This window comes from Protopterus annectens, chromosome 7.part1 (genome assembly GCF_019279795.1).
Source record: "Protopterus annectens isolate FY-2018-M chromosome 7.part1, PAN1.0, whole genome shotgun sequence".
In the NCBI taxonomy this organism is placed as follows: Eukaryota; Metazoa; Chordata; order Ceratodontiformes; family Protopteridae; genus Protopterus; species Protopterus annectens.
In genome coordinates this window covers 448439567-448450705 of record NC_056740.1, presented here as the reverse complement: position 1 = coordinate 448450705, position 11139 = coordinate 448439567, and the positions used below count along the sequence as shown (strand labels likewise).

Here is an 11139-nt window from a genome sequence, read left to right as displayed (position 1 = left end):
GAATTCTAGGGATTTATTTTCTATTCCCCATCCAGTTATCCAGGTTGCACTTCACAAGTACTTTTTTCTTTTTTAGTTTTAAGAAAAGCAGACACTACAATGTAAAGAGAGAAGGAAGGCTGGACAAAAGCATGCTTAAGTTAATATGATCTAATCTCAGGCTGTTAGGGTGGGGGGTGAGGTATAAAAGTGCAGGATCATAATATATGTAGAGTTGAGATGTTTTCTCTTACTTTTGCATAACATTTTTGTGTGTGTGTGTGTTTGTCTGTGTGTGTGTGTGTGTGTGTGTGTGTGTGTGTGTGTGTGTGTGTGTGTGTGTGTGTGTGTGTGTGTGTGTGTGTGTGCACGTGCACGCATAAGCATGTGGTTTTAAGAATAACAGGACACTGTAAATATAATGAAAAGTTTTCCTTTAGCAAATAAATGCTCAGTGTGAGTTGTGAAGTCTGCAGCTGAATGCAGCTGATCATTCTCCAAGGAGAAAAGGAGACTACAGGTGCAGGCAAGAAATCTTGATAGTTCTGGACATTGTTTGCTGATGGAATTATACATTTAAAAGGTACAAGGGCAAGCAACATATTAAAAATAAAGTTTGAAGTTATTGGAAGTGAATAAGATATAACAGCTTTCCAGGTATCTAAATGCTTCAATGCATTTACTATAAATGTATATAATTTAGTTTTATTTAAAGATAGCAAGTGAACTTTTCCTTAAGGCTAAAAGGTAATGTTTTCTGAAAGTATACAGGCTGTTTTTTTGCATGTAGGATAGGAATAAAGATAAGAAAAGAAGAGCCAGCAGTCAGTCTAAGTAGGAGTCTGTAACATCTGTCTTAGCACAGATAACCTTAACTTTAGGATAGGCAATGCCTATGTGTGCATCTGATGGTTTGGAAGAATTGCTGCTATCAGGAGGGTTAAAATTCATTAGCTGAAGATGTTCAAAGTTTGTGGGTTTTGTTTTAAGTTAATAGGCTATGGAGGTGTTCTTGGAGTGTGTTTTCTTTTTTTTTTAGGCCAGCCACTGGGGATGCACAAGCCAGTGCATTTCTTCGTGCTGGTCCCAAGCCCGGATAAATGGGGAGGGTTACATCGGGAAGTTCATCTGGTGTAAAACCTCTGCGAAATAACATATGCGGACAACAATATAGATTTCCATACTGGATCGGTCGAGGCCCGGGTTAACAATGACTGCCACCAGTACTGTTAGCCAACAGGGTGCTGGCGGAAATTGGGCTACTGCTGGCCGAAGGAGAAGAAGAGGGGGAAGGCATGCCAGAAAGCAGAAAGAGATGAGGAAGGTTAGGAGTATAGTAGTGAGGGTAAGAACCTTGAATGTTGGCAGTATGACTGGTATAGGGAGAGAGAGCTAGCTGATATGATGGAGAGAAGGAAGGTTGATATATTGTGTGTGCAAGAGACAAGATGGAAGGGGAGTAAGGCCAGGTGTATAGAAAGCAGGTTCAAATTGTTCTATCATGGTGTGAATGGGAGGATAAATGGGGTAGGGGTTATCCTGAAGGAACAGTATGCCAAGAGTGTCTTGGAGGTGAAAAGAGTGTCGGATTGAGTGATGTTTATTGATGGTGTAATGATGAATGTTGTTAGTGCATACGCTCCGCAAGTCGAGTGTGTAATGGATGAGAAAAATTTTGGACTGAGTTGGATGAAGTGGTGCTGAGTGTACCCAAGGGGAGAGACTGGTGATTGGAGTGGATTTCAATGGGCATGTTGGTGAAGGGAACAGAGGGGATGAGGAAGTGATGGGCAGGTATGGTATTAAGGAGAGGAATGCAGAAGGTCAGATGGCAGTGGATTTTGCGAAAAGGATGGACATGGCTGTGGTGAATACGTATTTTAAGAAGAGAGAGGAGCATAGGGTGATGTACAAGAATGGAGGAAGATGCACACAGGTGGATTATATCCTATGTAGGAGGGTCAGTCTAAAGGAGATTGGAGACTATAAAGTGGTGACAGGGGAAAGTGTAGTTAGGCAGCATAGAATGGTGGTATGTAGGATGATGTTGATAATCAAGAGGAGGAAGACAAGTGTGAGAGCAGTGCCAAGGATCAAATGGTGGAAGTTGAAAAAGGGTGATTGGGAGGTGGAGTTCAGGGAAGAGTTAAAACAGGCATTGGGTGGCAGTGAAGAGTTACCGAATACCTGGGTAACTACAGCAGAGATGGTAAGGGAGACAACTAGAAAGATGCTTGGTGTGACATCTGGACAGAGGAAGGAGGACAAGGAGACCTTGTGGTGGAATGAGAAAGTACAGGAGAGTATACAGAGGAAAAGGCTGGCGAAGAAGAAGTGGGATTGTCAGAGAGATGAAGAAAGTACACAAGTATAAGGAGATGAGGTGCATGGCAAAGAGAGAGGTGGTGAAGGCTAAGGATAAGACATATGAAGAGTTGTATGAAAGGTTGGACACTAAGGAGGGAGAAAAGGACCTGTACCGATTGGCTAGACAGAGGGACTGAGCTAGGAAAGATGTGCAGCAGGTAAGGGTGATAAAGGATAGTGAGGGAAACATACTCACAAGTGAGGAGAGTGTGTTGAGCAGATGGAAAGAGTACTTTGAGGGGCTGATGAATGAGGAGAATGAGAGAGAGAGAGAGAAGGTTGAATGATGTGGGGATAGTGAATCAGGAAGTGAAACAGATTAGCAAGGAGGAAGTATGGACAGCTATGAAGGGGATGAAGAATGGAAAGTCTGTTGGTCCAGATGACATACCAGTGGAAGCATGAAGGTGCTTAGGAGAAATGGCAGTGGAGTTTTTAACCAGATTGTTTAATGAAATCTTGAAGTCAGAGGATGCCTGAGGAGTGGAGAAAAAGTGTTTTGGTACCTATTTTTAAGAATAAGGGTGATGTGCAGAGTTGTAGTAACTACAGAGGAATAAAACTGATCAGTCACAGATTGAAGTTATGGGAAAGAGTAGCGGAAGTTAGGTTAAGAAGGGAGGTGATGATTAGCGATCAGCAGTATGGTTTCATGCCAGGAAAGAGCACTACAGATGCGATGTTTGCTCTGAGAGTGTTGTTGGAGAAGTATAGAGAAGGTCAGAAGGAGTTGCATTGTGTCTTTGTAGACTTGGAGAAAGCATATGACAGGGTGCCTAGAGAGGAGTTGTGGTATTGTATGAGGAAGTCAAGAGTGGCAGAGAAGTATGTAAGAGTGGTACAGGATATGTATGAGGGTAGTGTGACAGTGGTGAAGTCTGTAGTGGGAGTGACAGGTCCATTTAAAGTGTAGGTGGGATTACATGAAGGATAAGCTCTGAGCCCTTTCTTACTTGCAATGGTGATGGACAGGTTGACAGACTAAATCAGACAGGAGGTGCCATGGACTATGATGTTTGCAGATGACATTGTGATCTGTAGTGAGAGTAGGGACCAGGTTGAGGAGACCCTGGAGAGGTGGAGATATGCTCTAGAGAGGAGAGGAATGAAGGTCAGCAGGACTAAGACAGAATATGTGTGTGTAAATGAGAGGGAGGATAGAGGAATGGTGAGGATACAGGGAGTTGAGTTGGCAAAGGTGGATGAGTTTAAGTACTTGGGATCAACAGTTCAGAGTAATGGTGAGTATTGGAAGAGAGGTGAAGAAGAGAGTACAGGCAGGGAGGAATGGATGGAGAAAAGTGTCAGGAGTGATTTGTGACAGACAGGTACCAGTAAGAGTAAAAGGGAAGGTCTACAACAGGGTAGTGAGACCAGCTATGATGTATAGGTTGGAGACGGTGGCATTGACAAAAAGGCAGGAGTCAGAGCTGGAAGTGGCAGAGTTAAAGATGTTAAGATTTGCACTGGGTGTGACAAGGATGGACAGGATTAGGAATCAGTATATTAGAGGGTCAGCTCAGGTTGGACGGTTTGGAGACAAAGTCAGAGAGATGAGATTGCATTGGTTTGGACATGTGCTGAGAAGGGATGATGGGTATATTGGGAAAAGGATGCTAAGGATGGAGCTGCCAGGTAAGAGGAAAAGAGGAAGGCCTAAGATAAGGTTTATGGACATGGTGAGAGAGGACATGCATGTGGTTGGTGTGACAGAGCAATATGCAGAGGACAGGAAGAAATGGAAACAGATGATCCACTGTGGCGACCCCTAACGGGAACAGCCAAAAGAGAAGAAGAAGTGTAAAATAAAAAGTCTTGTAAAATGTTACATAGGTTCAAATGGAGATGACAAGACACAGCTGTATAAAAGATGAACCTGCAAAACATTAGTAGATACATTTAACACAAAAGCTGGAAATATACATTTAAACAACACTGTCATATATAACAGGTGGGAATAATAAGTTATTTTTATTTTTTTAAACAAGAAACATCTTTATTGAATTATAACTTATGAAATAGGCAATCATATATTTATATAAATGTAAACAAACCAGTTTGTCATATTTTCAGTTGCAAATGTTACCCATCAGATATAATCTTCTATACAGTCATTGTCAATTGAACATTACATAGTTCATTCAGTTCCTGCCTTCCCTTAACCCCCATTCTTCCTACAAAATATTATTCTGCATGTATTGTTTCCACAATTTCCATTTTTTATGTAATTTGCTCATACCTTCTTCTGAAGATCCCACTTCCACTTCTTTTATCTCTGTCACTATATTCACTACTTCTAGTATGGTTGGTTTAGACTTTGATTTTCATTTTCTAGTAATTGCTTTTTAGGTAGCCAACAGAATTAAACTCAGCAAGACCTACTATGTCTGCAATAATAACTTCTTATCATAATGGCTGCACTATCCATATTATTTTGGAATGTGAATAGCCTCACAGATTTAGACAAAAAGGTAAGAGTATTGAATTATATTAATAAGTAATAACTGCAGAGTGCAAATAGAAATGTTACAGCAGACAAATTTGGAAAGAAGTGGGCATGTGAATTTGATAAAGAAAGGATTTCAGGCTGGATATTCAGCAGAACATTATAGGCAAAGGAAATGGGGGAGTACTTAAACTAATTGCTAGAGATGCTCCAATAGTGATAGAAGAGGGAAAATGATAATAATGGCTGATTTATTGTAGTAAAAGGCTACTGGCAAGGGAGGAGGATTATGCTGGCATGTATTTATACTCCACCTAAAACTGCTGTTATGGAGATTAAGACAATTTCTGGAGAAATAATCAGCTTTCAGTAGGGAATATTGCTTATAGAGGGGGACTTGAACTTGATTTTCTGCAGTAAGGATGTATCTGCTGAACCTAGAAGAGGAAACATAACAAGAGGGGTTACATTTCTGAAGAAATGCATGAATATATTTAGTATGGAATATGTAAATTCAGTGAAAGGAACACAAACATAATTTGCATACTATTCACCAAGGTACAATAACTGGGCTAGACTAGACAGAAATTACATTTCACAAGGACATGTGTATTTAACTGAAAGCTTTGACACACATCCATTAACTGTTTTCAATCAACTAAGATAAAAATGCAGGGTAATGAAGTAAAAATGAAACACTGGTACTTCCTCACCTACCTGTTAAAAAGAGAGAAATTTAAGGAATGGGTAGTAGAAAATATACAAGAGTTTTTATAGAAGATAGAACTTTCTTCAGACGTTACAATTAGTGAGTGGGATAACATGAAAGTGGGTTTTAAAAATAGGTTAGAATTAAAAGGAAAAGAGATATGGTTAAGAAGTAACAAATTATTTAGAGGGACTGACTAAGATTAAAGTATTGCAGAATAAGGGGAATCTCACAGAACAAGAAGAAGTGCAACTGAAGAATGGTAAAGCAAAAATAAGGGAGTATATCTGCATAATATGCATGAGTTTTGAAAGACTTCTGTTAAGAAATTGTTTTTTGATAATAACTCCACAGCACAAAACCTTTAAGCACAATGACTTACTCAACAGAAGGTAAAAGGGTTTTTTTGCAAGCTTAGGGAGCCTAGAACAAGAAAAAAATAACAAAAGATCTTCAGTTTAATTTCTCTAAGTCTTTTGGGTTTCTAGTACCATGACTGGAATGGACCCCATTCCTAATTTAAAGTATGATTAAAGTTTATGAAATTAGTATTATTTCAATCTTTGATGTCAGTCACAAATGCTCTTCAAAGCACCTGCAGGAGATCATGTAGAAGTATTAGAGATATTTTGGAAATGTTATGAAAATTTGTATAAAGCAGAGAAATGTGGAAATCAAGAAAGAGCACAAATGAAAATATCTATAGAAAATGTAAACATGCCAAGGTTAGAGGTAGGTGAAGCTCAACAATTAACAGTTAAGATAGGAGGAGAAGAGATACAAACAGTAGTGTATAATCTGCAAGAAAGTTTCCAGGAGTCGATGGTATTCCTGTGAAGTTTGGAAGCTAGGAAGGAAGGAAGTGATAAAGATCTGGAAGGTTTTTGTTTAATAATATTTTAAAAGGAGGGGAAGCAATACCATCCTGGAAGAAAGCTTTGGTGGCTGTAATACATAAAGCCTGTAAAGATCCATCAGGCACAGCTTTATATAGGTCCATTTCAATTCTAAACCAATATTTATAAAGTGTTTATGTCTATAATAGCTAAAAGAATGGCAATGGTGTTGCCAAAATTAATAGATATGGATCGATTTGGTTTTATGGAGGGAAGACAAACATTTGACAACATTAATAAAATGATGATTCAGAGGGAAGCATATGTAAGAAAATACTACCGTTGTTAGTGGGCCTTGATGCAGGGAAGCATTCAGAGTAAGATGGGAGCCTATGAGCAGGGCAATGGAAGCATTTGCTTTCTCTGACACAATAATAAGATTAATTGGGAGGATATATCATGGATTGGAGGCAAAGATTAAAGTAGGAGGGTTCCTCTGTGACAATTTATGTCTGAACAGGGGACCCAAGTAGTGGTGTCCTTTTTCCCCTTTATTTGCTTTATATTTAGAGCCATTGGCAAAGTAAATAAGGGACTCAGAAATTCAAGGATATAATTGGTTTGGTAATCAAGAAATATTCACTTTATTTGCAGAAAATATTATTTTGTAACTGATAAAACCAGAAAAGCACATGTCAATACTGTGGAACATTTTGAGACTGTTTCAACTCTTTTTGGGATATAACATTAATGAAGATAAAACAAAGGTTACAGCTGTGAACTATGTACCCACAAGTGACTTGGTTCAGCAATATGGGGACGCAATCAAGTATTTGGGGATATGGGTTAAAATGATTCTGTTATGGCAGCTAAGGATATATGAGAAGAGACTAAACAAATGATAATACAAAAACTGAGGATTTGTGGGAAGAAACTAAACAAAAGAAAATACAAAACCAAGAAACTGTTTATGGATATGGGTAGCAAAATACAAGCAGTAAAAATCTTTGTAGTCCCTTTACTTTTATTTTTATCAACCAAAGGAGAAGTTGTGGACAATAATTAATAAACAGTTGAAGGAATTTATGTAAATGGGATGGGAAGAGGGCAAAGATCAAGTGGGATAAACTGATCCTTCCAATGGAACAGAGTGGTCTAGGATTACCGGATTTGAATGGATATTTTAGAGCTACACTGTTAATACTGATATACATAGCACAAGCAAAAAGTTATAATTCAAAGTGCAAAGGGATGATGAAGTGGGGAGAAATTCAAGAAATAATGTGAGAGATGGATTTTGGATGCAAATCCTTAAGGAGAATAAAAACAGTCATACAGAATATTATATTCATAATGCAGCAGGAAGTATTCTAAGAGCTAAGCCAAAACTAGAATGGACAAAGGAGATTTTGCCGTTAGGGATGACTGCAATTATGGGTACAGCAAATAGGCAAGAGAGAGGCTAAAATTTACTGGAGAAAACTGGCAAAGGAACCAAGGTATTGGGAGCAAATAACTAGAGAAGGAAAGGTAACAGAATGGGAAGATGCCAAGAAGACATCTGGACTGCAAGATAGAGACTTGCCTTTCCTATCAGGGATTGAGATCAGAGTGTAGGCAAAGAGAAAGGGATACGGGAATAATCAGTGAAAGACATGCTGTGGTAGAGGTTTAATTGAATCTAGAACAGAAGCTGCCATTAAAAAAGGAATAATTAATAGGGCATATAAAATACTGCATGATGGGTATAGAAGCCAATCAAAGGAGGTTAGAGAAAATTAGGGAGAGAGATTGAATAAGCAAATTACAATAGGCGGACATATGTGTGTCTCCCAAATATGCAACAAAGTCTAAAAGATTTAAAAGTTTTGCTTGGAAGTGTTTGCATAGGTATTTTTATACTCCTAACAGAATCCATAGAGTTGTTCCTCAGGTAGATACCACATTTTGGAGGCATGATGGGAAGTGATAACTGGGAACATATGTTTTCAGGAGCATAATGAGTTGTCAGACTGTAAAATGTCCCGACAGAGTACTCTGTCAGAAATATTAGGTGAGCAAATGGGTGCAACTAAACTATTTCTTGAGCTGGAATACATGATCTGAATTGCCTAGACATATTAAAACATTGTTAAGTTCAATTGTGGTGGCTACCAAAAAAAGCAATTACTAAAAAAATATAAATCAAATCTAAACCATCTGTATTTGAAGTACTGAATATTGTAACAGAGATGAAAGAACAGCAAGTGGGATCTTTAGAAAAGGGTTGGAGTAAATTGCATAGAAAAAATAGAAATTGTGGGAAGAATACATGCAGAAAAATGTTTCGGAGGAGGAATGAAGTTTAAAGAAAGGCAGAAACTGGGCAATTTATGTAATGTTGGATTGATGGTAGTTATACAAAATAATACATGTGATGTATAATGTTTGTAACTAGAAAAATGTTAATATGGTTTGTTTTCTTTTAAATAAGTATATGTTTGCCTATGTCTTAAATAATAATTCAATAAAGGTATTAAAAAAAACTTTCTACTTCTTACTGATTCCTTGACCAGACTGAAATCCCCCTCCCCAAACCCGGAAAGTCCTGCAGTTCATGCTAAAACGCACACTGCCAGCTATGACGAATATAGCCGCCCAACGTGGGGCTCGAACCCACGACCCTGGGATTAAGAGTCCCATGCTCTACCGACTGAGCTAGCCGGGCAGGTGGTGTACACAATTGCAGAGAAGCAGCCATGCCTAAAGGAAACAAGTGCAGGCAAAGCCAAAAACAAAGCACCCTGGTGGAATCGCAGCATAAATAAAGTTTATAACAAGAGGAAAAACCAGTCAAAAAGAACAAGTGCAACTCCTAGCAAAATACGAATCTAATTAGAAAAGCAAGCAACGTGGGAATATACTCAAAGTTATTAAGGCCAAATTAGAGAAAAAATAGCCACCCAGGCCAAGAACAACCACAGAGTCTTCTTTATCTATGTCTGTAATGTCCAGGTCAACACCCATCAGTGTGCGGAGCTAATTGTAAGCAGGCACCACCCATATGAGATTTGTGGATACAGCAAACCTACTAGCTGACAAATTAATCTCAGACATCACCCCTCCCAAACCCCCCAGTAATCTTACAAGGGATATCAGGAAAACCATGCAACCCTAGCTATCATACAGCACCAAGTCCTGGAGGCACTTGTAAAGGTTAAAAATATGGCTTCTATGGCTACTGACAACATCCCAGGATGCATCCTAAGTAGCATGAAACAAGATATGTATACTTCCCTAACAAAGTTTTCAGCCTCATTCTCCAAACTGGCTTTGTACCAAGTAAATGGAGGACAGCAACAGTCATACCCCTGCACAACAGAGGGCCATACACCGACCTGGGCAATTAGCAACACAAGTCTAACCGGCCTCATATGTAAAGCTATGGAAAGACGTGTCATGAAAGTAATCAATAAGGACACAGGAAACCCCCAAACACTGGACTAATCACAGTTTGGTTTTGTCAAGGACAGGTCATGTCTGCTCAACCTAGTGGACATTTTTGAATAAGTCACTAAAGGCAGCAGATAAGATAATACACACTGCCTTCTTCTTTGAGCCAGCCAAGACCTTTTACATTATAGCCCCACTCAAGCATTATAGATAAGCTTGCTAAACTAGGAAAAAACCTCAATTTTACCCAATGTATTAGAAACTGGCTCACTGATTGAATACAGGAAGTCATGGTAGGGCATGCCACACCAATAAACTGGAGCTACTCTTATTTGGCATCTACTTCCCAATAGTCAAATCAAACATCACAAACCTATGATTGACCATGTCTGCAGATGATTGTAAGGTGGACTCAGTCATTAACTCCACCAAGGAGTTAGTGATCCAACAGGAGGGGTTTTCCAAACATATAACTGATGTCAGAGTAATAGGCTAAAATTAAATGGTAAAGCGTGCATTACTGTGTCCTTTGGAAAAGCAATTGCTTCTGTGAATTATCATAATGGCAATGCACCCCTAAGAGCAGACCCTGTAGATTCGGGCAGTTACGTTGATAGTGACCTAACTTTTGACCAACATGTGTCCACTGTTGTGAGGATGCCCTTGGATTTTGTGCAGCTTATAAATAAAGGGATAGCATCTAGATACAGAGAAGTCATTGCCCAATTTACTGAGCTCTCATTAGACCTATCATACAGTAGACTGTCCTTTTGGCATGCATCGTTCCAGGCACTTGTAATAATTGGAGTGTCCCAGAGGTTCCCTATAAAAATAATAGTGGACCTAAGCCACATGACCTAAACAAACTGCCTCAAAGCCCTGTCTCTATACTCAGTTTCATAGAGACAACTAAGAGGTGACCATGCTTGGCTTATAAAGCATCCACAGATCCAGCACTAATGGATTTACTGCACATATGCAAGTTAAATAGTAATAGAAATACCCAGTCAAGAGACCTGGGCCTCTTTTGCAACAAAAAGAGAATGGTGTGCAGGGACAGGTTCACATTCCAGAGGATACCACTGTTATGATCTTATTTAAGCATAATTTTGATCACTGAATGGGAAATGGGAAAGGTACCCCAGGACTCACGTTTTTTCTTCCTAATGGACAGAGGCAGTGCTTAAATGCCCTACCTTACAGTTGGGACCCTTAATACACTGAATGCTTTGACCAAATCAAAATCATCCACTACAAATGAGAAGCATTTAAACATAGCTATGGCTAAGATAGTTAAACACCTATGGGATAACACATCCGGGTGACAAACAGGAAGCACGGCTAGGCTAAAAATGTCCCATCAAGGGCAA

General features: G+C 39.1%; 1 non-coding gene across 1 annotated transcript; it reads right to left on the bottom strand.

Annotated features, from left to right (window-relative positions):
* Positions 1–8971: 8971 nt before the first annotated feature.
* TRNAK-CUU lies at positions 8972–9044 on the bottom strand. The gene has a single exon. It is a non-coding gene; the product is annotated as a tRNA-Lys (tRNA).
* Between the last annotated feature and the right edge of the window lie 2095 nt (positions 9045–11139).